Source organism: Lissotriton helveticus, chromosome 1_1 (genome assembly GCF_964261635.1).
Source record: "Lissotriton helveticus chromosome 1_1, aLisHel1.1, whole genome shotgun sequence".
NCBI lineage: Eukaryota > Metazoa > Chordata > Amphibia > Caudata > Salamandridae > Lissotriton > Lissotriton helveticus.
This window is the reverse complement of record NC_136057.1, coordinates 375,924,389-375,950,338: the sequence shown is the minus strand read 5'-3', so window position 1 is coordinate 375,950,338 and position 25,950 is coordinate 375,924,389. Positions and strand designations below refer to the sequence as shown.

The 25,950-nt window shown below is 49.1% G+C and overlaps 1 protein-coding gene across 2 annotated transcripts in view; it reads left to right on the top strand.

The window, feature by feature from the left end:
* Positions 1-25,950, top strand: part of B4GALNT3 (beta-1,4-N-acetyl-galactosaminyltransferase 3) — a 751,466-nt gene that overhangs the window by 222,277 nt on the left and 503,239 nt on the right. Inside the window, exon 1 of one of the 2 annotated variants that reach the window (XM_078673706.1) lies at positions 2,053-2,177. The exons of the other annotated variant lie outside the window; for it this stretch is intronic. The gene's annotated coding sequence lies outside the window, so the exon portion shown is untranslated. Of the gene's footprint in view, positions 1-2,052; positions 2,178-25,950 lie in introns of those variants that run through there. 2 annotated transcript variants of the gene reach the window in all.

Genomic DNA, 25,950 nt, shown 5'->3' with positions numbered 1-25,950 from the left:
ACGACGTGTTGTGTTGAATCCCTGTTTTTATCCTGTGCTGGCTCTGCCTTTGGGGCGGGACTTCCGGGGTCATCGTGATAAGGTTCCTCTGGCCCTGTCATTCTGGTTGGCTCCTGTGGGAGAGAGAAGGGCGGGGTTTCGTTGGTGATGGCTGGTGTTCGGCTTCCTGCCTTGGTTGCGGCGTTTTCGTGACATGAAGACAGTCCCGGGGGTGCCGAACAAGGTACACGAGGGGGAGGGCGCCCTCCTGGTAGGGGTCTGTGGATCGTCGCCTCACAGTGGGTTATAGCACACTCAATACAATATGTCCTGCCACACTCAGACACATCCATTGTGCACCATGGAAACGGTATTAATAACTACTATTTATCTGTGAACTTAAAAAAACTCTGAACTTAAACAACTCTTTGTTTTGGTTTTCTCGACCGCGATCCGACACTCACCTTACAACTTATTTTCCCACAAGTTCATTTTGCTATTTTTCGCAAGAGACGTGATTAATTGGTGCCTTTACACTGATGGTGTGTGCAGCAGTTTTATGTTTTTTGGTCTCCTACTTCCTCAATTTTTAGATTTCTTTGTTATGATTTAATAGTAGGATTATTAACTAGGGAAACCCAACACTGGGGCCATTAGCTACTGTAATCTTCTGGGACGTGAAACGTGGAATGTTCACATCAGAGATGGGCCACCCGGAAAATCTCAATTCACTGGTAGTATTTATTAGGGAAAAAGCAATGTTTACCTTCTCAGTTGTAGTATTTGGTTCGCTCAACAGAAGGAACATCTTTGTGGGACAAGAAGAGGGTCTTGAAGGCAGGAATAAAGCATGTTCATAGATGTTTTAGAGTTCAGTGTTTTTGAGTTAAATGTGTCTTTCCAACTTGGCATTTTGTTTGTTGTTTCAGTAGTCAGATCGAGAGTTGGTGGTAATTCCAATTAATGGAGATCTTTCTTTTGATAGGAGTGAAACGGTGTGGTGGTTGAGAAAGGGATGTGGTGGGAAACCTTGATCTAATCTGATTGTCAAGTGACCCACACGCAATTATTCTTGAGGCTTGGTCTTATTGGCTTCTCCTAAGATGAAAGGTGGCTTGATGGTGTGCTTTTTGGATGTGTACTGCTTATGTTTAATACTGCGATTGCTATATTTGGGACCAGGAGTATTTTATTAAAGGGCTTGATATTGATCACTCTCGACAGTGAACATTTCTTAAAGACCAAAGCTATGCCCATGCACCACCCATGTAACCCTACATGACGCAAAGTAATGCATGGCAGCGCCATGCACAGAGTTTCTTTACGTTTCCTTACAAAGCCATGCAAATCGACATTTGTGTATCTTTCTAAATACCAAAAACGATTTTGCATCAGGTCTGCGTCACAAACATGACGCAAACCCGTCTCAAAATCTTTGTAATTCTGAGACTAAATATATTTAAGTTCCAGATCTAAAAAATTAAAAATGTAAATGTTATACTTAGCTTTGGTGACTTCCCTGCTACTCAGCTGGTGTGGCTTTTGGAATGCCTGATGACATAATAGAATCCAGGGTGCCTGGCTTGTGTGGAGTGGCAGTTGATGGCAGGCAGGCTCAGTGGCAGGGAGGCCGCTCCTGGTGGGGTTTTTGTCATCTTTACTTATTTACTTGAAACCTAACTTGGAACTAAGCTTTAATAAATCCAACGTGTTACATATACCTGGCTCAAGGACTTCTTTAATTACAACATGTTTGGCGACTTTGGCGAGATTTAAAAGAACCTACGCGTGAAGGAAAGAGTCTGGGTCTGAGATATTTTAAAGAAACTACGCTTTCAGGAAGAAAGTATGGAACTAAGAAGAATTTAATAATAGACTGTGTAACGTAGAAAACCGGCCTGGTATGCCCCACCAGTGTCCTATACCATTCGGACAGCCTGAAGAATGGGCGTTTGTGAGTTATCTGCTCTGATCTGAAGCAATTGATGTGTGATCTTTGGCACATATCTCATGAGTGAAGACTGTGGCTGACGTAAGAGTAATCTGCCTACGTTTTGAGACGTGCATGTCCTCAAGGTGACAAGGAGCTCTGTGGAGCGTAAAGCAGCCCGTCAAGGTTTACTGCTTCTAAGAGGATTTTAATCAGACCGTGGAGAACAGCGCAAGTTTTAAAGCACTGTTTATCTATCAACTGGCTGGTAAGGAGAGGTTAAAGGGGTGTTGGGCTGTGAATTGTGCCCACTATGACGGACACACGGTGAAAGAGCTCCGGATTGCTTTGATGTGGATGGCAGTTAGAGCGGAGTGCAAGGGCTTGGGCTGTTGTCTATTAACGAAGTATGACCTCGGAGACTGTGCTCATTTTGCTTTTGAGGTCATTGAAGAAAATTGAGTGTGACTGACGATGTTTAAGGAAGAAAATTCAGTCACTTTGAGACCGTGGAGAGAGGCTGCCACAAGGGGGGGGGGCGATCTGTTGTGGGATGTCTGCATGATATACATGGTGTGTGGGCCTGTTTGCGACGCAAAACTTAGTTACTGTTGAAATACTGTCCCATGCTGCAACGGAAAACATTTGGCAGTTGCTTTTCTCTTTGAAAATGTTTACATTACGGCGCATGTTGCGCATGTCGCATGCACTCTTACTTGATGATGCAGCCCTGCAGACCTTTTGTGGAAGCCTCTGTGACGTCTTCCTCTCTTTCAGCTTCCCAGTCACGCTTGCATGCAGCAGCGCGCTGCGAGCCGTCCGGCACGCCGTCAAGAAACGTGCCTACATTTTGGATTTAGAACTTTTCCCCTCTTGGCAACCTTCATTGCGGCGTTTTTTCTTTCCGAACCGCGTTGCAAATCTTGCCCGGTGGCAACTTTCAGTGCCACAAGAGGAGTAAGGACGTTGGGCATATCGTTGAGGAGGAAAATTGATCTTTTGACTGTGGTCCAGTTGTTTTCTCAGAATGAAGTTTCGGCACTGCAGTTGAATGGCGGTGTCCAGCCTCAGTTCTCCACAGGTTCTCAGTCGATTAGTCTAATCTACACTACGTGAGTTCCCTGTCGCGGCGTGGAACCCTGAGAGGAGATATCGGGTGAGAGATCGCTCACCGGTGGTCAAGAACTTTTTAGCATCTGCAAGAATTTCCTTTTCTTATTGTTTTCACAATCCAGAGGGTTGTTGTGGGTGCCAAAATTAGGGTGGTCAGTGCCCTATGGTGGTTTATCTCTGGGTGGTTTCAGGGTGGTCAGTTGTGTTAATTGGGTGGTGGTGTATCCTTTTACTTTTGGGAATGGTGATGAGTTTGTGGGGTAGCAAGTGCCCCAGTGCAGAGTATTTTAGGGTGGTTAGTTCCATACGCTGGTGAGTTTTTGGGGTGGTGAGTGCCCCGTGCAGTTTGTTTTAGGGTGGTGAGTGCTCTATGGTGGTGAGTTTTGGGGGTGGTGAGTGCCCGTGCAGTTTGTTTTAGGGTGGTGAGTGCCCTATGGTGGTGAGTTTTTTTGGGGTGGTGAGTGCCCCGTGCAGTTTGTTTTAGGGTGGTGAGTTTTTGGGGTGGTGAGTGCCCTGTGCAGTTTGTTTTAGGGTGGTGAGTGCCCTATGGTGATGAGTTTTTGGGGTGGTGAGTGCCCCATGCAGTTTGTTTTAGGGTGGTAAGTGCCCTATGATGGTGGGTTTGTGGGATGGTAAGTGCCCCGTGTACTAGTGCCATTTATGCTTGTTTTATGTGAAGTTTGAAAATGCATTGCTTATTTTGGGAGATAATGTCTTTCTCTTTAGAATGCAATGTAAATGCTTTCTTTTCACAATGCATTGTAAATTTTCATTGTACATTTTGATGGTTGTTCACATTTCCTTCCTTCACTTGTGAACTGTTGTTTCCCTAAGGAAGGGTGATATGTTATACTTAGCTTTGGTGACTTCCCTGCTACTCAGCTGGTGTGGCTCTTGGAATGCCTGATGACATAATATAATCCTGGGTGCCTGGCTTGTAAGGAGTGGCAGTTGATGGCAGGCAGGCTGAGTGGCAGGGAGGCCGCTCCTGGTGGTGTATTTGTCATCTTTACTTATTTACTTGAAACCTAACTTGGAACTAAGCTTTATTAAATCCAACGTGTTACATATACCTGGCTCAAGGACTTCTTTAATTACAACAGTAAAACATCTTAGTGAAATCAGAATCACAAGAAAAACCAACACAGACATAACAGTCCGGACTCCAGACCCAACTTCCAAGTGAAGAATGCATTTATTTAAGTGGTGTTACACCCTAAACGACCACCTTTAAGCTATGCCCCTGGGGCTCTCCCTCCAGTGCGGCCAAGATTGCTCCTGCTGAGCCTACTGCTCAACTAGGGGAGCATGGGTGGTACTACTGCGTCTTTTCACTGATACCTGCCACAGGTTGAAAACAGAGTTTTCAGGATCTTCGGCACCTACAAGCAACGAGTTATAGGCCCATGTTGTCATGAGATGCCAAGTACCCGCAAACCTCCTTGTTTGTTTAGTTGGGCATCCTGTGGTCTGAACATCTCCATCCAGGCTATAAGCCACATCCAGGGACCATTTGGGAATTAGCTCCCCCTGCTGTGCATCGACTCCAAAATATTGGGTGCAAGCAATCTTCAAGCATTCAAGTGAATAAAGAAGCTGCAGTTATGCCAGCACGCTGACGCAATATATCAGTGTGTTTGAGTAATCACAGGAGATAAGTTTGCGCTCTGGTGGTGGCTCGGTGTCTGTGCCACCCTCCCCGTCGAATGCTTCCATGCCACCCAAAGCTATACGGCACATCTCTGGGGGCCGAACCGTCACAGACCGTTCAAAAGAACAATTTATGAAATATTCTAATGCTTCGGGATCGAGCACAACACATGTGGGAATTATTTAGGCATCAGGTCGTTTATGTGCCTTGGAAAAAAAGGCATTGAGCGCTCCGTTAGCTCACCATAATTCACTGAATCAAGTCAAGTCACAGAAAGGCTGATGTTAAAGGGAAGGGCACAGTTCCCAATTTTGGATAGTTTCAAAAAGAACATTTGCAGTCCTAATTTTCAAGTAGGATAAAGAACATGCTGAGTTCTCTCCTCAGTAGAATGTGCGACGGAGCGTGCAGGAAGAGAGAGGTGTGCACAGAAATGGAATGTGTCTTGGTACAGATGCGACTCATTGCGTTTACGGGCGGGGAGGGATTTATTTCCTCAGGAACGGAGTCTTTGCCCCCTATCACCCTGCGTGTGAACTTCCTCTGCTTCCCTGACTGTTTACAGGCGATTCAGCCCTGCACAGACGCTGTTATTAAATTCTTGGTTATTTTAAGAAGGCTAAGCCAAATATTAATGTGAAATCAAGACAGTGATCTTAAACAAGAGGAAACCAATATATCTGGAGTGAAATCCGAATCGCAGTGTGATGCCAGTTGTGCTTGTCTGTTATTTCCTTGCTGCTAAGATTTGATGTTTTTCCGGACACAGGTGTCCCATGCAAGTCTAGTCCACTCTCTGCTAAATCGTGGGTATTTATTATTCTTGGTCCCTGGCGTCACAGTACATGAGACTGGAATCTGGATTCAGGAGCTGTAAATTCACATTCCTCTTTCGCCACTGATGCACTGTGTACTCTTGGCACACTGATTTGTCTACCTGGGACTCCTATTCTTAGAGGGGCCATCCAGAGTAATGAACAAAATCAGTTCTCGTTATCCAGTCATTGAGAACAGTCACTAACAATAGGGTGAAATGTTGCTTTGTTTGATGATGTCTCCTTGGATTTGAGATATATTGTGTTCGTCATTCACTTTTAACCGTTGGAGACATGCTACATAAATTTTGCAGCGGGCTTAAAAGGAGCACATCATTTGCGTCAGATGATGTCTTCCTTAACGATGAATGGAGCAGACAGATTTTAAACCACGGCAAGGAGCTGAGGGAATTTTGTAGCTTGGTTCACAAACCCTATGTAAGTAACGCAGCCGAGTGAGGCTGTACTGGGAAGCAATCGCCACATCACGTGGGGAAGCCAGCGCCTCTCTCTGGTCATCATCATCTAGGGGGCCATGTCCTGAACCCACGCCTTTCCAAGGGCTGGAAAGGTGTCCCTAACATGGACCACCAGAGTAAATGACTAAGTACCTCCATTCTGGCTTCAACCCCAGAAAGCTTTCCTCTTCCATCTCCCAAGAAACACACTAAGATGCTGGCTGGGTGCCCTGTCGTTCTCAGGCATAGGCATGTTAAACCTCCCTGATTACTCTGGGTAAGGAGAGCATAAACACTACTATCTTGCATGCAGGTGTGGAGATTGCTACCATACGTTCCTATCAGCCCAACCTAAGTATTGGGCTTTGCCAATGACCTATACCCGAGAAGTGTACAGACCTGTGGCCGAGAGGCCAGTCTGCTAGGTAGGAGTCCCTTAGAAGTCCAGGCTCTCTCCTATGCCCAGTTCTGGCCCTTGGGTTACACAGCCTTTTACTATGACTCACTGTGCATAAGCCGATTTGCTGCCTAACAAACAACTGTGGGTCTGGGTTTGGTAACTCCTCCCCATATTCTTTGCCTCATGCCTGTTGAGGACTGCCTCCTTATCACAGACAGCCAGGGAAACCTGCCCAAATATTTTTGTCACAGTGTAGTGCCTGGCCTGTCAGCTCTTGGGTCCTGCTCTTTCTGTCCGGCTAGGAGTACTGGGCTGTCATGCTCCTTCTCTCCAGGAATGATGATAGTTGCCTGTCACTCATACTGGGCACGGAGAATGCCACAAAGGGATGCCCTATGGCTTGCGTTCAAGAGAACAGTGTGCCCACCCGCCTCCGAGGCCCGCTATTGACTTGGCTGAATTTATTGGAAGATTTCACTCATACACTTAAGTGCACTTGCCATCAGCATATCTGCCATATCAGATGACCGCACTGCTACCAGTGGTTCAAGAGCCAGTTCCCTCACCAGCTCTTGCATCATTCTGGCTTAATGGAGGAAATCCATCCTGAGCTTTCTCCTAGGTCTGCACACACATGGCTTGCCTTCTGGTTAGCCAAAAAGATACCTGTTGCATTCTTATTTTTAGAGCATCCATAAGTGCCCGATCACATACCTGTAGCTTAAGTGGCTCTAATGCTCTTAACCCCTCCAGTGCTGGTGACGAACCCCAGCCGTCACGCCTCGCGGTGGGCGTGTGTGCGGATGACGGCTGGGGTTCGTCACGGCCCCGCCCTGTTCTTTTATTTACCGCACAGCAGAAAAATCGCAGCCGCAGCGAAGGAGTTAAAGACCTTCCTCCATGACTGAGAGTTGTGTTTTTTCTGGTCTTCTTGCATGTTTGTGCGTTGCACTGCCAGTTCTCATTATGTTCCAGAGTATTGCTCTTCCAGGCCTTTATCCGTGTCTGGAGACTGCTCTTCCATGCTCTCCAGTGTGTTAGTACCATGAACTTCTAGACTTTCCTGCATAGCTGGTCATTGAACTGGTAAGCCCTATTGTGTATTTACGGATCGCTCTTGTAGGCCTTCCTGAGAGTTGGGGGGCTCACACTTGCAGACCTCCCAACGTGTCTGGGGATCACATTTGCTGGCTACCCAGCGTGTCTGAGGATCACACTTGCAGGCCTCCCAGCGTGTATGGGGATCACACTTGCAGGGCTCCCTGCGTGTCTGGGGATCACGCTTGCAGACCTCCCAGCGTATCTGGGATCACACTTGCAGGCCTCCCAGCGTGTCTGGGGATCACAGTTGCAGGCCTTCCAGCATATCGGGGATCACACTTGCAGGCCTCCCATCGTGTCTGGGAATCACACTTACAGGCCTTCTAGCGTGTCTGGAGATCACACTTGCAGGCCTCCTAGCATGTCTGGGGATCACACCTGCAGGCCTCCTAGTATGTCTGGGGATCACACTTGCAGGCCTCCCAACGTGTCTGGGGATCACACTGGCATGCCTCCTAGCGTGTCTGGAGATCACACTTGCAGGCCTCCTAGCATGTCTGGGGATCACACCTGCAGGCCTCCTAGCATGTCTGGGGATCACACTTGCAGGCCTCCCAACGTGTCTGGGGATCACACTTGCAGGCCACCCAGCGTGTCTAGGGATCACACTTGCAGGCCTTCCAGCGTTTCTGGGGATCACACTTGCATGCCTCCCAGCGTGTCTGGGGATCACACTTTCAGGCCTCCCAGCGTGTCTGGGGATCACACATGCAGGCCTCCCAGCGTGTCTGGCGATCACACTTGCAGGCCACGTAGCGTGTCTGGGGATCACACTTGCAGGCCTCCCAGCGGGTCTGGGGATCACATTTGCAGGCCTTCCAGCGTTTTTAGGGATCACACTAGCATGCCTCCCAGTGTGTCTGGGGATCACACTCGCATGCCTCCCAGCGTGTCTGGGGATCACACTTGCAGGCCTCCCAGCGTGTCTGGGGATCACACTTGCAGGCCTCCCAGCATGTCTGGGGATCACACTTGTAGGCCTCCCACACTTGCAGGCCTCCCAGCGTGTCTGGAGATCACACTTGCAGGCCTTCCAGCGTGTCTGGGGATCACTTGCAGGCCTCCAAGCGTGTCTGGGGAACACGCTTGCAGGCCTCCCAGCGTATCTGGGGATCACACTTGCAGGCCTCCCAGCGTATCTGGGGATCACACTTGCAGGCCTCCCAGCGTATCTGGGGATCACACTTGCAGGCCTCAAAGCGTGTCTGAGGATCACACTTGCAGGCCTCCCAGCGTATCTAGGAGGCATCCCAGCGTGTCTGGGGATCACACTTGCTGGCCTTCCAGCGTGTCTGGGGATCACACTTGCATGCCTCCCAGCGTGTCTGAGGATCACACTTGCATGCCTCCCAGCGTGTCTGAGGATCACACTTGCAGGCCTTCCAGCGTATCTGGGGATCACACTTGCAGGCCTCCCAGCGTATCTGGGGATCACACATTCGCCGGCCTCCCAGCATGTCTGGGGGTCACACTTGCAGGCCTCCCAGCATGTCTGGGGGTCACACTTGTAGGCCATCCTGCCTATCAGAAATTGCACTTCCTGAGAGTTAGAGGTTAACCCTTGTAGGCCTTCCTTTTTGCCTGGGGGATTACACTTGTTGGCCTTCCTGCATGCCTGGGGATCACACTTGTACGCCTTCCTGCATGTCTGGATGATGTTCTTTCACCACTGTCTGGTCTTTAAGTGCCTGATTTGCATACGGGTACCAAGTGGAATGGCATGGGACGAAAAAAGCGATGGATTTAGGCCCACATCTGTGTACTGGGGTGAATATATGACATTGTTCTGCATTCTGTCCATCAATTGTTCTTTTTGCATTTGATATCCCGATTGGAATGGGTATGCCAGGAGGTGGGTCTTGTGCTCTCCATGCCACTGGAGTCAAGCTATACTGGCTGATAATGGGTGAAACCTCGAAACCAGTCCCAGGATGCTTGTTTCCGGTCCAGGGAGGACCTGGCCTGGCAGTTCGGGTTGGACTGTTCCCATTGGGCACAGGGTCAAGACTGATTTGCATATGGCTGAGTTCAAACTGGAATGGCATGGGGAGCAAAAAACGATGGATTTAGGCCCAAATCTCCGTACTGGGCTGAATGTATGACATTATGCATTCTGTCCATCAATTGTTCTTTTTGCACTCCTCCACAGCCCCTGTACTCTTATGTACAAATTACATAAAAGCAGAACAAACCAAGCCAAAGTAGGAAGCATTTGCATCATCAGCAGGGATTGCTCCCTTCTTTTAAAGGTGTATCTATGTTGATGCAAATGATTGCGGAACTAGCGTCTGCAGAGGTGTTTCCACACTGTACTAGAAGCACCTCACCATCACTCCTTTCTCCGGGTTTATAAATATATGGGGAAGTGCTCTGGAGAGATTTCCGTGTAGATGGGAATCTTCTCAGCTGTGTGTGTCTGTGCTTTCACTATTGGCTGAACTTGTACTTGTGATTGTTTGAAGTGGGTGCTACTCAGGGAATGTGTTGTGTAGTGTTTGAGTTAGTGGGTGGATGCCAATGGATCATCATTAAGGGTATATTTGTCCTGAAGGGGTTGTGTATATGCCCTACAGAAGATTAGAGTACCTGGAATAGACAGCTGAATGTCTGCAGACCCTTCTCTACAATAGTCCAGCTCCCATCCTTGAAACAATGTGCTTCCCTGGTCTGTCCCTCTAGGAACACTCTTCTAGCGATGCCATCCTGTTCCTGTTAGCCTACCTCCTTACAGCAGAGTCTTACTGATGCCCATACCGATCGGAAGAACGGTTCACAGTACTGCAAAAATCGGTGCACAGGCCATGAAGTGGACATAAGGTGACACACTTTGAACATTCGTGGTGGTCATGGGCCCTGGGGCGTTTCCCTAGCAGAGGTGTCCAACGTAGGTCAAGGTAGCGCTAGGTCCATACCAGATATTCAGGCTATCCATGTAAGATGCTACAGATATAACCCGAAAACTGGCCCTCCTGGATCTCTGTTGGTCACTCCTACTCGCATGCAACATGCTAACACTATTTTATACAACAGAAAAATAACTAAATCAAAGACTTACATTAATTAAATAAATGCACCAAAAAGCAAGCTTGATGGGCTGAGGTCAAGTCTTGTAAACTGAAGCAGTGTGAAATTTTGTAAAAAAAAAAAAAAAAATTCTCGTTAGGAGCCCTCTGCAGTTTGCACCACCCATTGCCCCCTACTGGTGCTGCCAGTGACACTACTAACACAACTACAATCCCTCACACTCCTGCAAGTGTGACAATTCAGATTATTCCAGGCCCCAAAACTATAAGAACAGTTTGGGTGGCAGGAATTAATCATTTTTAATGTATGTTGAACTAATATGCAACTGTTATGCTAATCTCTAGATTAGACAAACCGCGCCACTATGTGGCAGGCTGTGCTAAATGCTTGTGTTAACAATTAAGTCGGTGAGGCATAGGAAACACTGGCTCAAATTAAGCACTTGGGGTGAGAGGGTGAAGTAGAGGCACTGATGCTGTAAGATCTCGTATGACTATTGTCTGTATAGTGACTACTAAAATACTATGCATTTTGACATATGGGTGCAAGCAATGATAACAATTAAAAGTGGGTAAGCTGCTGGAAGCTCAAGCCTGAAGCCTGTTTTAGCTCGCGGTCCAAGTGGAATCTTGAGCCCATGGCAAGCTCAGCTTTTAAGTCTGCCTCCCTCCCTCTACCCAGGATGTGGCGTTACGGCCAGTGCTTCTGACTTTGTAACTAGGGAACTAGGTTTGAGTCAGTGTTGGCTGAAAATCCAGTGATTCTGGGCAAATCACTTGATCTCCCTGTGCCTATAAGTGATGAATGTGACCTTGTGTAATGTAACTGGTGCTCATGTAAAGAGCTCCATTTGGCCTTTGGGTCGAGTTCATGCTATATAAAAATTGCACAAGGAAGTAAAAACAAAGCCTTAACATAAGGAAAGACAAAAAGATCTCCATTTCCTGGCTGATTTGTATTAAAGTGAAACCAGAAAACTAGGATAAATCGTGGCTTCACCACTTAAACTGTGTATTCTTAGGCAAATATTTAATTTCATCAAAACTCTTCTTTTCTCATTACTTTTAATACATACTGCTCAGTACAGTGCTATAATGTGACGTACTAATGTCAAAGCATTGCATGTTAAAGTAATATACTTTTTTAAATATTAAAGCAACTGCATCATATTTTACCCGATGTTTGTTGTGTGATTTACAGAGCAAAAATTTTTAGGGCTCGGCTCGTGCACAGGCTCTAAAATCCGAGCCAGACCCGTGTCTTAGCTCTGGCTCGGCTTTCCTTGTAAATGTATCCCTCACCTCTAATTAAAAACAAGCATTTACAATGCAACGGTTTCGCCTTTGGAAAAGTTAAAGCTATTGGCATTGTAAATGACAACATTTTTATTTATGTGTTGGCTTTGAAAACCTAAATAAATGGCATTGTCATTTACAAAGCCAATAGCCTAATCTCTCGCAAATGCGACACCTATTGCATTTGCACCCACACACACACAAAACTGGATCACAAGAAGGGAACAGAGGCACACACAAAACCGGGTCACAAGCAGGCAACAGAGGCACACACAAAACTGGGTCACAAGCAGGCAACAGAGGCACACACAAAACCGGGTCGCAAGCAGGCAACAGAGGCACACACAAAACCGGGTCACAATCAGGCAACAGAGCCACACACAAAACCGTGTCGCAAGCAGGCAACAGAGGCACACACAAAACCGGGTTGCAAGCAGGCAACAGAGGCACACACAAAACCGAGGGGGCAGGGAAGCAGCTCTACTTGATAAGAATAAATCAGAGATCTGGCAACGATGGGCGTGATCATGGAGGGAATACCCAATCCACAAACAGGAGAGTAAGAAGCATTGCAACCAAATTTGCTAAGTCAGGAAAACATCAGAACCCATAAAATAAATGACAGGCTGACATTGTTTATGTAAACGCAGTCTAAATGCAGAAGTGTTTAAGTAAAATGTTTAATTAGTTAATACACAGGCCACATTATAATATTATGATCAAGGCCAATATCTGGTGAGCAGTGCAAACCAGCCGGACAGCTGTGGTATTGGAAGTATGTGGTTAGTAGTGGGCTAGATTTCAATGTACTGAAACCATAAATATACACCAAATATTGAGTCCGGAAATGGAAAACCTTGTTAACAAATAAAGTATTGTATGCCACTAAAGGCTTGTGCTTAGAATAATAAGTGCTGAGCAGAAATGCTATGTTGACTCTTGCCTCCTTCAATGTACGTCATCATATACACACACTAGTACCACATACATCACCAAATACATAATTCACAGCCAGGAGCCACATACTCAATTACATACACATAAACGCATACTTTAAAATGCACTTGACCAAGATGTACATCATTACATGCACAAGTCACGGCAGAACATAGCATAACCCATACAAAATATTGCCACAAATGTCATCACAAACACGTCACACTGGCACGTAACTACCACATGCATTAGTCACCACCATGACCATATCACAGACACACATCATCATAATAAGTAAAGAAAAGACATTGCACTGCAGTAACCCAAACAAAGTAAACTGCAGCATTTTATGGGGTTTCAAGAGGGAAGGGAGAGGAGAGAGTGGGAAGGATAGGATAGAAAGGAAGAGCGAAGAGGCTAGGCGGGGAGACAGTGAAGGGGTAGGCAGTCGTAGTGTAAGGGACGGGAGCAGAAAAGGAATCTTCGAGCTTGGGTACGTTACGGCTGTACGTTTGTACGCCGAGGCCTTATTCTTTGTGACCCCTCTGAATACTTTGACAAAGATAGCCACATTTGAAATAACAAATAACAAAAATGTCAGCGCTCAGGCTCGCCCCTTGCAGGGACCAGGACACTGAGCTCCGCCTGACTGAAAGCAGACTTCAGGCTGGCGGGAAAGACCTGATCAGAGCCCCGTGTCACATCAGCAGTCACTTCATTCTGACAACGGCACATGTGGTACAACATAACATTCATGTGTATGTTAATCTTGGCAGAAGGGACAGATTGCATTGCCCTGGACACGCACACACCCATGCACACAGGCACGTACACACACAAATGCTTTCCAATACACAGGCAAACACACACACACACGGATGCGCACACACACACACCTACACAAACACACAGGCAAACACACACAGGCGCACACACGCCCAGGCATACACAGGCGCACACATACACAGGCGCACACACATACACAGATGTGCACACACCCAGGCACACACACACACACACACACAGATGCACACACACACAGATGCACACACACACAGATTCTCACATACGCCCAGGAAAGCACACACACGCAGATACACACACACACACAACCACGCACGCACCCCCACACACACAGATGTGCACATACGCCCAGGTACGCACACATGCAGATGCACACACACGCCCAGTCATGCACATACACAGGCACACACATACACAGATACACACACATACACAGGCACACACACATACGCAGATGCACACACATACACAGGCACACACACATACACAGATGTGCACACACAGAAGCACGCACACACAGAGACACATATGCACACACAGACACATACATGTTTCCGTCTGCGAGGCTGGGAGAAAGAGTTAATTTCAAACTCCCGGAGTGTTCACATTTAAGACAAGAGCATAATGTTCTACAACAAAACTGGCCAATCAGAGGCTCTGGCAGGAAGTAGTGTCAGAGCTCCAAGGGGCTGAAAACAGCATTTCACAGCAGCAGCAAAGACTTAACGGAAAGAGTGGACCAGTGTTTGTTGTAGTCTGACTACCGCAAAAGGGACACCAAAAAAACCATTCATTTTCAGTTACTAATGACAGCAGTCCCTACTATTTCAGATTCCTTCCAAACCCCCCTCATGCTCTTGCATGTGACACTACAGCGCTGCCTGAATGAGGAGAGCAGTGTACTTCAGCGGAAATATCTGAATTCGAGGCGGATCTGGGGGAGCCAGCAGAGCTTTACATGGAATGAAACAACTGGGACAGATGCAAATAGGGGCGTGGCTTAAAAATATATGCGCATAGAGCCCCCCCCACTGGTATTTTGCTACTTCCGTCATTGCCTCCAGATATAGAATGCAATAAGTAACATTACACCTACAACAAGACACACACAAATGCTTTCCAATACACAGGCAAACACACACACACGGATGCGCACACACACACACACACACCTACACAAACACACAGGCAAACACACACAGGCGCACACACACAGATGCATTCTCACAATTCTGTTTTTTGTTTTTTATCTTCCCCTTACCTCCTCTGAAATGTTGGCATGTGTGCCCATTGGTTCCCTGTTTTCGGCCATGCTCTTAAGTGAAAGCTGCTCCCGGGTGGAAGGACTGCCGGCAGACAGGTGGAAGGACTGCCGGACTCCGCATCTCACCAGGACGTAGAACGGGTGCAAGGACTGCCGAACTCCGCATCTCACCAGAGCGGGGGACGGGTGCAAGGACTGCCGGTCTCCGCATCTCACCACGGCGGAGGATGGGTGCAGGACTGCCGGACTCAGCTTCTCACCAGGGCGGTGGACGGGTGCAAGGACTGCTGGTCTCCGCATCTCACCAGGGCGGTGGACGGGTGCAAGGACTGCCGGTCTCCGCATCTCACCACGGCGGGGGACGGGTGCAAGAACTGCCGGTCTCCGCATCTCACCACGGCGGAGGACGGGTGCAAGGACTGCCGGACTCAGCTTCTCACCAGGGCGGTGGACGGGTGCAAGGACTTCAGATGGGGCAGACGGGCTTTCATCAGATGTCCCGTTGCCTTCCCCCTCTCGGAGGCTGACCTGTGCTGGAGTGTTCCCGACTTTTAGTTAGATATAAAAATAGATAAAACATATACTGATATGTAGAGCTTCGGTTTTGAAAATAAAAGGGGGTGGCGCAATGTGTTCTGGCGTTGGCTTTTAAATTAAAAAACACTATTTAAACAGTCAGAAGTGAGGAGAAATGGTTTGCGTGAAGAGTCGAACTGGCCAGGAATTGCGTTAATGGCCTCTATGAAACGCACAAATCCACAAGACGTCACCGCAAGAGACTGAAGACGGAGCTGGACCTCCCCTCTAGGGTCTCGGGCTGTTCGCCTGTTCCCATGATATCAGTCGCCCGGCGGCGGGCTCTTGCTCCCCACAGCCACTGTAAATGAGTAATGCAGGGAGAACCCGGCCGCCGCTTGTATTAACCCGACAGAGATGCTGCTCTCGAGGGCACCCATCCACACAGTAGGGTCAAATCAGTCACCCTCGGGGACGGCTCCATCGGCCACCCCCTCCTCTGCCCCCGAAGACAGCAGCTTTATTAACTTCGGCCCTTGTTTTCATAGGAACCAAACACGGAGGCACCCAGCTCGATAATGAACTGTCTGGCTAATGAGGGAAAATCAGCTAATTTAATCAGCCCAGTGTTTGTCTTTCATTCGGGCCGGGCCGCGCTGAAGCTCTCAGGAGCTGGGGTCCAGACGAGTACACGCTGCACACTAGCGGGCAGCATATTGAGCGCCAAAACTGATACCATGCCTCTGACGTACGTGCGCCCCTTCTTGAACTGTCAAACACCAGGCAATGACACTTTGTTGCAATAATTTAAAGCGAGCTTAAAACACTTAAATTTTTTTTTTTTTTTTTACCATTTTGGAATTTTTGGGACGATTAGCATTACTTCTACCGGATGTCGGTCTTCCTTTGGGGCACTTTGGAATGCCATCTTCCCGGGGTATATGAACCATTGCCCCATAAATATTCTGCATCTGCTCTCATGATGCTTTTAGGTGCTTGAAAACATTGCCAATAATTACTTGAAGTCTCCTGGTGTTGCCGCTAAAGTTGTTGGGGTGGCATAGGTAAACAAGTCAGGTCCCGGGCCGGCAGCCAATCACAGCGCGGCCCGGGGAATGACGTCACGGGGGTGTCCCGGCCGGCAGCCAATGACAGCGCGGCCCAGGACAAAGGGGCGGGACTTAAAAAAAGACCGAGAAACGCCCCCGAATCGCGTTTTCACGGGAAAGCGTGATTGACAGCCTCTGTCTCCCAATGGCTAGCCTCCATTTATGGAGCTAGCCAATGGGAGACAGAGGCAGGACCAAAGCCCCATATGTAGGATCATGAGATTTCGCCCTGGGCGGAGCAACTGCTACGCAGTTGCAACGCCAGGGCGAAACCTAAAAATGCAGGTATTTCATGCAGGGGACACAAGACAAACAGCAGGCATGGCTCTTAGAAAGTACGGGCATTGAAGGCGAGATTTAAAGCAGGAATCTAGGGTGGTTAACACAACACACCGTTGTCTGCTGGGGTGGCTACACTGTCCAGTGCCCCAAAAACGGATTTATAACTAAACACTACAGCAGCAACATCGTCTCCGAATTACTGACATGGAGGCAGGCGGTGGAAGGAATTATGTCAGATTTTCGCGCTGAAGGGTAAACCCAAGGCAGGAATTCTCTCGGGAAAAGTGTGGTGTTTTTCAAGCGCTCGCTTTAATTGCCGTGGTGTGTATTTACCTTTGCTCTGGCGGGAGAACATGTCGCTGGCCTTCCAGCCTCAAAACCTACTTGCTGTCAGCACTGAATTGCGCCCTCCTGGGGATACTGGGGGGGGGAGGGAGGGGCTCTAGGTAACCGTCGCCAAGGTGTTGCCGCTGAGGTCCAGAGAGAGGGAGGCCCGTCCGCGAGCACCGGGGATAGCGTAACCGGAAGTAGGGCTGCGCCATGCTGCCTGTCAGCAGAGGCAGCGGGCACTATCGGATAGGAGAGAAATAAATGAAGGTAAATAAGAGCGGGCTGATAGTGGATAGGGTCGGACTGGGACCAAAAAACAGAAGAGGGTCCCTGAAAGTCAAAATACAGGGAGAGGAGGGCAGGGAAAATCAAAGAACAATAACAACGAACCTCCCCCTATCAATTAATTAATGTGTAGGTAATACATCCAAAAATGGTGAAACATCGTTGACCCACAGACTACAAAAAAGTAGTTTTTTTTTAAACAATTGTATATATACATTCAGTTATGACAAATCTAATCATTTCTTTTTTTTTTTACTCTGTGTAACTATTTATTGATAGCAGTATAATTTAATAACATCCTGTAAGTATTCATCAAATACATACAGGTATTTTCTACATTACGCCCAAATAATGAATCATGAGAAATAAGTTATTACATTACACTTTTTACCATAGTTCCCCTAGCACTATTTTTTTATTTTAATTTTTTTTATTTGCATTTCCAAACCAAAAGGAAAACAAAAACATAACAAGCATGTCACATCCGAATAGTCATCACCTCCTACTCTCCCTCCACCCGCCTCCCACCTACCCCCGCATACCACTAAACAAAGCAATGCATCTATATTGAAAATCCCACCCTCCATCTCGGTAAGTTGCTGCCCCCGGGTCCTTACTGTGTACAGTAAAACATCCCGTGGAGCCCACCCTACTCCTTCAAAGCCCCCCATCCAGGCCATAGAAGCATCTCCATTTCCCCCACACTCTACGGAACTTCTTCGGGCAGCCTCTCGCTTTATAAGTAACTCTTTCAACCGCCATATCTATGTCCATACCCTTCCTCCAGTCCGCAACCCTCGGTGGATTTTGGGCTCCCCATTCCTTCGCCACATCCCTCTTGGCCACCACTAATGCTAATGTAAAAAAAATTAGATCAGGTCGAGTCAGGTCTACCTCGTTCGTTATCCCCAATAGGATTAGTTAAGGCTCCAGCGGTATGGCCACTTCGAGTATTTCTCCAAGTTCTCTCAGTATTCTAGCCTAGTAACTTTGGAGGACCCCACATTCCCAGATGGTGTGATAGAAGTCGCCCTCGACATGACCACACCTCAGGCAACTAGGGTCAGCAGCCCGACCCATCCGGTGTAAACGGTGTCTGTTATAATAGACTCTGTGTAAAATTTTGAGTTGAATAAGTCGGAGACAAGATTTTATGGCCACCTCCCTAGGATGCATCAGTGCCGCCTCCCAGTCAAGCGTGTCCATCTCCCCTAGGTTCGACTCCCACACAGTTTTCAGTTTCACTAGGCCGTCCGGCATGTTGTTGAGAAGAGTTTTATAGGTCAGGGAAACTAACTTGGCTTGCACCTGCTCCTGTAGTAGGCGGCCCTCCAGCGGAACATATTCTGATAATTGTTCCGAAAGCGCCCCCTCCGCCTGCCACGCATGCCGCAGTTGCGCATATTTAAAAAATTGAGAGCGGTGCAAACCGTATTCTACCCTCATGTCCTTGATGGACTTCAGGGCTCCCCGCCTCGGAAGGTCACCCAACCCGGAGATGCCTATATCGTCCCACAGTTTGAAGCCTTTCAGCTTGTGTAATTCTTTCAACCATGCGCACTGCCAAATCGGGGTTTGTGCCGCCAGCCGATCCGTCGTGTCGCCCTATCCCACATCTCTACGGTCACCCTAGTCCCTGGTAGTAGTGCTGTATTCCCTTTCCCTCCATATATGTAATGTAAGTATGTATGACGGCCCAATTTTTCGGTCGAGCCTGTCAATGCGCTTGCGCATTGAGCTCGCGAGAGATATTGGGGCTTAACCAGAGTTTAACCATCGGCAATTGCATGCAGTGCCCGTGAAAAAAGCGCGTGCACTTCAAAGCCACCAGCCTCCCTCCCACAGGCATCTGAAGCTGTGCGCTCTGCCTCAGGCATTTCTCCTCCCCTAATTATTCACGGCCGGCCGGCCGTACTTTCACTTTCACGGCCGCCAGGCCGTGCCTTGTGTTTCTCCTCTCCCCTTCCCCCCGCCGTCGTCCCTCTTCCCCCCTCCCCTTTTCACCACATCACGTGCTGAGTGCCGCGGCTTCATTATCCGGTTTGCCGTCTATGACTCACTCTCAGACCCACATTCGGCTGTAGCAGTCACTAATGGAAGTTGCTTGAGTATTAACTCAGTGAGTAAACTGACACCCGTTTTGGCAGCTCCTTGGCCATGTAATTGCGTCTAAGGCCTTAATTAATTAGACCTTACTGTTGATTCTTAGGTTTGCCGTCATTACCGCATAAGGGAAGCGGCAACTAACTCCAAAACGCCCAACCTTCCCTGTTAAGGGATTAATCACAAACCCTTGCAGACTCCCGGCTTTTTCATTCCTTTTCGGCACCCCGGTAAGAGTTCCTAATCCCATGGGTTCCTTATTCAGAATGCGCCTACTCTCCCCCCTAACCGTGCCCCATTGCAGGCTTCCGAATCAGGCTTGCGAAGCTCCAATGTTTTAATTGGTCTTCCCCGAGATTACACAGTAAATGTAATAACTTAACTCTTCGTTTGTATCACACTTACTGTGCATGGCCGCATTACATTCAATAGCCATCACCGGGCTTCGTAATTTTTCCCGCAAATTCCTACATTTTTCGTTTTTTTTAAAACCACCGCCACGTCGTTTCTAATATTACCTTCACTCCCCTGCCAATCATTCCAAGCCGCTTCCCGCAACAGAGACACTACAAGAATTAGGACTGCACAAAGTAATTCTGCTTCTTCTTAGTTCCTCACTGTTCAATCTGCCATTGAGTCAATTGACACCACCATCAGCAGATGTCGGATTGTAAATATCGATTCCTTGAGCATTCTTAAAATGTCAACATTGCCCTTTATTAGGTAGTCAATCACAGTTTTAGCACTACACTTGATATGGCTATTTGTCAGTGTAACGGATGGTCACAACACTGCGCCGCAATTTCCAAACACCTTGCAACAATGACTAGCCTTCACAAAATGGCCATCGTGGAATGTACAGTTGATTGAGTCAAGCTTTATTACAAATGTCACAAAAAGATGTTAAATAATGCTATAGGCGTCACATTTGCAAATTCAATAAATATTGGCATTTAAAATAACAAAATGAATACATTTGCTATTAAAAACACATAAAAATAACTTTAAAAATTGTTACATTTACAAGACCAATAGCTCCAACTTTTCTAATGTGAGACCTATTGCATTTCCAATGCTTGTTCCCTTTCCAGTCTATACATGGGGTGATCTGCCGGGGCGTGTATCCAGTCATTAATCGGAGCAAGATGTTCCGCCCAATAGTATGCCTCAATGTTGGGGAGGGAAATCCCTCCATTGTATTGGTTTCTTTGTAGTGACTCCATTGCTATCCTCGGCTGTTTCCCTAGCCAAAGCAATTCTCTAATTCCCTCATTCATCTCTGCAAAAATCTGACGTGAAAGGGGAAAGTATTTGTTTTGCAGTGCATATAAGAGCCTCGGCAGAGTAATCATTTTATACATCGTCGCCGTCCTAACATTGTAAGTGGGAGGGTCTTCCATCTGCTCGCATCCTCTTTAAAATTCAGAAGAACTCGTTGTATGTTTTTTTTGTACGAGACGGAACTATTAGTCGTTATGTAGATTCCTAAATATAAAAACCCTTCAGTCTTCACCCGTAATGCCTCCGGTAATGCCGGCCCTAAGCTTCCCTCCCCAAGGTTGTAGAGGACCGATTTGTGCCAATTAATGGTATATCCAGAACGTGACCCATAACGGTTCAGTAGGGAGAACAGACGCGGTATCGAGACCTCTGGAGAGGTAACATATAGCAGGATGTCATCCGCGTAAAGCGATATTTTCTCCTCATAACCGTCTACTTGTTGGAATCCAAAACTGGCTATCTGTCTATCTTGCTGCACTTCGCTTGCTACTATTTCAATGGTGAGGGCGAACAGTAGCGATGACAGGGGACAACCCTGACGGGTCCCCCTCCGTATGGGAAAGTCCTCAGAAAGCACCCCATTGGCCTTAACCCTCGCCTGTGGGTCTGTATGAAAAAGCATGATCCACCTCTGAAACGTCGGGCCAAACCCAAACTTTATTAGTATGCTGTCTAAAAAGGGCCAGTGTACCGCGTTAAAACGCTTTCTCAGCGTCTAGGGAGAGAAAGACATGGGGCTCCTCACGCGCACATACCTCCATCAACCAGTTGTGTGTCCTCCGCAGGTTATGCCTAGTCGCCCTGTCTGGTAAGAAGCCAGTCTGATCCAGATGAATCAGGCCTGTAATTACCTGTCTTAGACGAAGAGCCAGGATTGTCGCTAAGAGCTTTGTCTCCACATTCAACAGTGATATGGGACGGTACGACGCGCATTTCCCTGGCGGCTTGCCCTGCTTATATATAGGTACTATAGTGGCCATACGGAGGTCCGGTGGAAGCATCCCTTCCTCCATTGCCCAGTTGAATAATGCCAGCATATGGGTAGTAAGGAGGTTCGCTAATTTTTTAAAGAATTCCGCCAGAAACCCAAAAGGGCCCGGCGATATCCCCGGGCGCAGTTTGGCAATTGCTGCCCGCACCTCTTCTGTGGTAATCTCTGCCTCCAAGCTTTCTCTTTCCACCTCAGCTAGGCTGGGGGTCTCGTCCTCCTCTAGATACTGATTGATCTCAGCCACCGAGCCTAGGTTCCTAGCCCTATAGAATTGCTCATAGTAATCTGCAAAAGTCTGCGCTATCGCCGCGTCTGTTCTATGATGACGGCCATCTGCACCCACCACCCGTTCTACCCATCTTGCCTCTTATTCCCTGCGACTCAACCATGCCAACAGTCTCCCAGACTTGTCCCCAACATCGTACAATTTATGTAATGTCGCCTGCGCCTGTGTCTTGGCCTCATTATTCGTCAAGTCCTTGTACTGCAGCTGGGCATCCATCATACGACGTAGAGCAGGTACTCATCCATTCAGCACATGTTGTCTTTCAAGGTCCAGTATGCGTGTCTCAAGGTCCCTGAGTTGCCCCTGCCGCCTCCTCCTGTCCTCAGCTAATCTGTTTTGTATTCTATCGCGGAGAACCGCCTTCAGGGCCTCCCATATCGTCACCCCCGACTGAACTGAGTCCAACTTATCTGCCAGGTAGACCTTCACGTCCGCCCTGAATCCCCGCAACAGGTCCCTGTCCTGTAGATCCCATGCTGCCAGTCTCCACCGTCCAGCTTTCGTCCCTATTCTCATGCCGAACGTCACCATCAGCGGCGAGTGGTCTGAGATGCCACGTGCTAGGAATTCTGCCCGGTGAGGCAGGAAGACATAATCCAATCTGGAATACACCTTATGTGCCCCAGAGAAATGGGAGTACATCCTTGTCTCTGGATGGAGCCATCTCCAAGTGTCCGTCAGCCCTACCATGTCACTAAAACGTGCCAGAGAAGACTGTACCGAGGGGTTTAGCCGTTCCCCGGACCTATCCATCGAGGGGTGAACCACATCATTGAAGTCTCCACCCACCACGTGCAGGGAGTCCGGTGTGTTTAAGATAATATCCGCCACCCGTTAGAGGGTTCTGGCCTCCTATAGTCTAGGGGATGCATATACTGAGACCACCGTCAGCTTCTGTGTCTCCATGTCCCTGTCACACTGACGTAAATACCTTGCGGATCCATCGAGGTGTCAGTAACTAAGAAAGGGGGGGACTTCCTAACAAGTATGGCCACCCCTCTGGAGCCTGTCGTGTACCCCGCGTGGGCCATAACCTTGTATGCTCCTCTAGCCAAGAAACCGCATCGTGTTCTCTGTAGATGCGTCTCCTGCAGTAGCACTATTTCGGGAGCCATCCTTTTGACTAGGGCCATGACCAGCCCCCTTTTTATCTTAGTGCCCAGTCCGTTTACATTCCAAGTAAGAATTTTGATTTGTCCACACTCTCACGCCCCAACCTCGGGGTCACCCAGCTCCTCAGAAGACATCAAACTGGGTCAGGACATGTCTCGGCGGGTCCCCAGTGGAGGGCCTACAGATGCAATGAACCATCTCGTCTGCAATATGCTTAAAAAGGATAACCAGAACCCCAAATTCTTCCCAGTCAAGATCCCTCTGCCCCCCCACCCTTCCCCAACCCCCCAACTGATGCACCCCAGAAACACCCCCCACCCACCTCCTCCGTCCAGACCCATCGCCATCCTAGTGACAGAGATACAGCTGTTCAGGTGAAGGAGGTCTGTCACCCACCCTCTATCTTCCACTCTACAAACCTGCCTGCGTCACCCCTCTGTGGGATAGTTGTGCAAGATCAGATACCACCAACATGTAACCAAATAGACCACAAAACAATAAAAAGCAATTCACTACTATCAAAATCGACAATTATAAAAGGAAAGCAATGAAAACAAAAAATAAAAGGAAGGGGGGGATGTGGTCAACAACTTGCGTGCTCTCGGCTACATCGTCTGCAACAGGTCAACCCCCCTGGACCTTTCCTCACGAGTTAGTCCTGTGGTTCCCCCTGCGAGGCCTCATTGTCCTGCATATGTCCTTTATGGCCACTACTAGGGGATGCATCGAGCGCCCTTCCAAGTCCTCTCCTTCCGATGTGGTGTCCTCGGGCTCATCTTCATCCTCCGATCGCGCCTTGTCTGCTAAACAGCGAAAGCGGGAACCAGTCAGGTGGCCCGATTCAAGCGAGGTTGTGCTTTTCCATCTCTTTCTCCGAGTTCCAGAGGTCACATACCGAGTGGCCACCACTCCTCGGCTTCCACGGTGCTTCCCCCCGGGTGATCCGGCTCCGGCGGTCTCCTCTCCCCCGCCTGCTGCCGCCCCATAGGTGGGCGTTCCTCCAACCATTGCCAAGCCTCCTCTGGGGATTGGAAAAAGTAGGCCTTCTCCTTGTAGATCACCTTCAGCTTTGCAGGGAATAACAGCATGTATTGTATTTGAAGTGCTCTCAACTTGGCGTTAACTGAATCAAAGGATCGTTGCTGCTTTTGTACCCTTGGCTATAGTCCGGGAAGATCATTATACGCCCATTTTCGTGCCGGATGTCGCCCAGTTTCCTTGCCTCCCGCAGGATCATATCTCGGTCTAGGAAGTTTAAGAAGCGAGCAATGACTGGCCTCGGTCGCTCTCCGACCGGAGGTCTCGCCATCAGTGCTCTGTGTGCCCTTTCAATTATAAAGCAAGTGGAGAATTTGTCCTTCGGGAATGTACGTAACCGCCATGAGTGAAGAAACTCCGACATATTTGGTCCATCAATTCCTTCTCTAAAGCCTACAAAGCGGAGGTTGTTACGTCTCGCTCTGTTTTCTGCATCGTCCACCTTCCAGAGAAGCTGCTTATGGGAAGCTCGGAGATCCACTAGGTCTTTCTTCATGTCCTGGACAATGTCTTCCGCCTCCCCTATTCTGGTCTCCGTGTTCATCACTCGTTCAGCCAGGTTGCGGAGATCTTGTCGCAAGAGCATCACCTCCATCCCCACCTCTCCGATCTTGCTCTCGAGGACCTCGCGGGACGCCTGTATCGCACTCATTAGAAGGGCCGTGTCCGAACTCGACCCACTCGGTTCCGCTGCCGGCGGGGCCATAGCATACCTGTCCAGGATGCCCTGCTTGGGGGACCTGGGATCTAGGGTTTTCTTGCCCATCGTGGGCAGCGCTACTGTTGTTCCCTCACCTGGCTTTCTGACCTCCGAGTCGCAATTCCGCGGAATCCTCGGTGTTCTCGCCGCCATCCACCTCCCGTGTCGTCTTCAGGCGGCTTCGTCCAGGCCCCTCTGCCAGGCAGGCACCGCCCGCAAGATCGCGGCACTCCTCACCTCTCAGTCAGTTGGGGCTCAGGCGCTAGTTCCCAGGCTTGTGTGGCTCGACCCAGTCCCCGTCCATTGCCGTCAACCAGGACTTCTTCCGCGCCCTCTGGCTTTCCCGTGCCCACTTCCAGGGGGGGGTGGCCTTGACACCCCTCCTCCATCCAATGTCTATTTCTGGCCAGCACTCTGGGCACCACTCGCCCTCCGGGACCTCCATTGAGCTCCCTAATTGTTCTCCTCAAAGGCAGGGTTGCGGCGCCCTCAATAAGAGGGAGTGTCTCCAGCAGCCTCCCGGCCCGGGTGATGCCGTGAACAAGGGGACTAGAGTCCTTGGGCTGCAGGACATGCGATGTGCGGACTTCTGCCAACCTCACCCATCAAGGACCTGCACGCATGGGGCCGTGCCGGTTTCGGACCTCAGCGGTCCCTGTCACAATGCAGACAGGGGAAGGGGAGGGGCCCAACCCAGTGATTTCCTCAAGACGGTCCCCAGGGTCCACTGGCATGCAGCGGGAGGATCCCAGAGGGAAGCTCACCTCCAGCCTACCAGATGCCTCAACGCCGCCGGCTCCTCTGCCCTGCCGGGCCGCCGTCACTCTCGGGCGCCCACCACTCGAAGGCCGCACTCCAGGAGGGCCGCGCCGCACCAGGCCCTTTCTGTCTCTGGCCCGTAGCAGCACTCAGCAAGCGCCGCTCGGCTCCCAAGCGCCTGGGGACCTCCCAGAAGTGCACCGCTGGGGCCCGCATAGACCCTCGCCGCTGTCTCCTCACTTGAGCTCCGGGGCCGAAGGCAGAGTCTCGCCGACCCCGTCCGACTTCGTCGATGTCACGTTACTCCCCAGCAGCCCTCACCAGCCCGGTCCAGGGTCGGGCAGTCGCACTCCAAGCAGCTGCAGATTGTGTCTTTTGCCGGGTCTG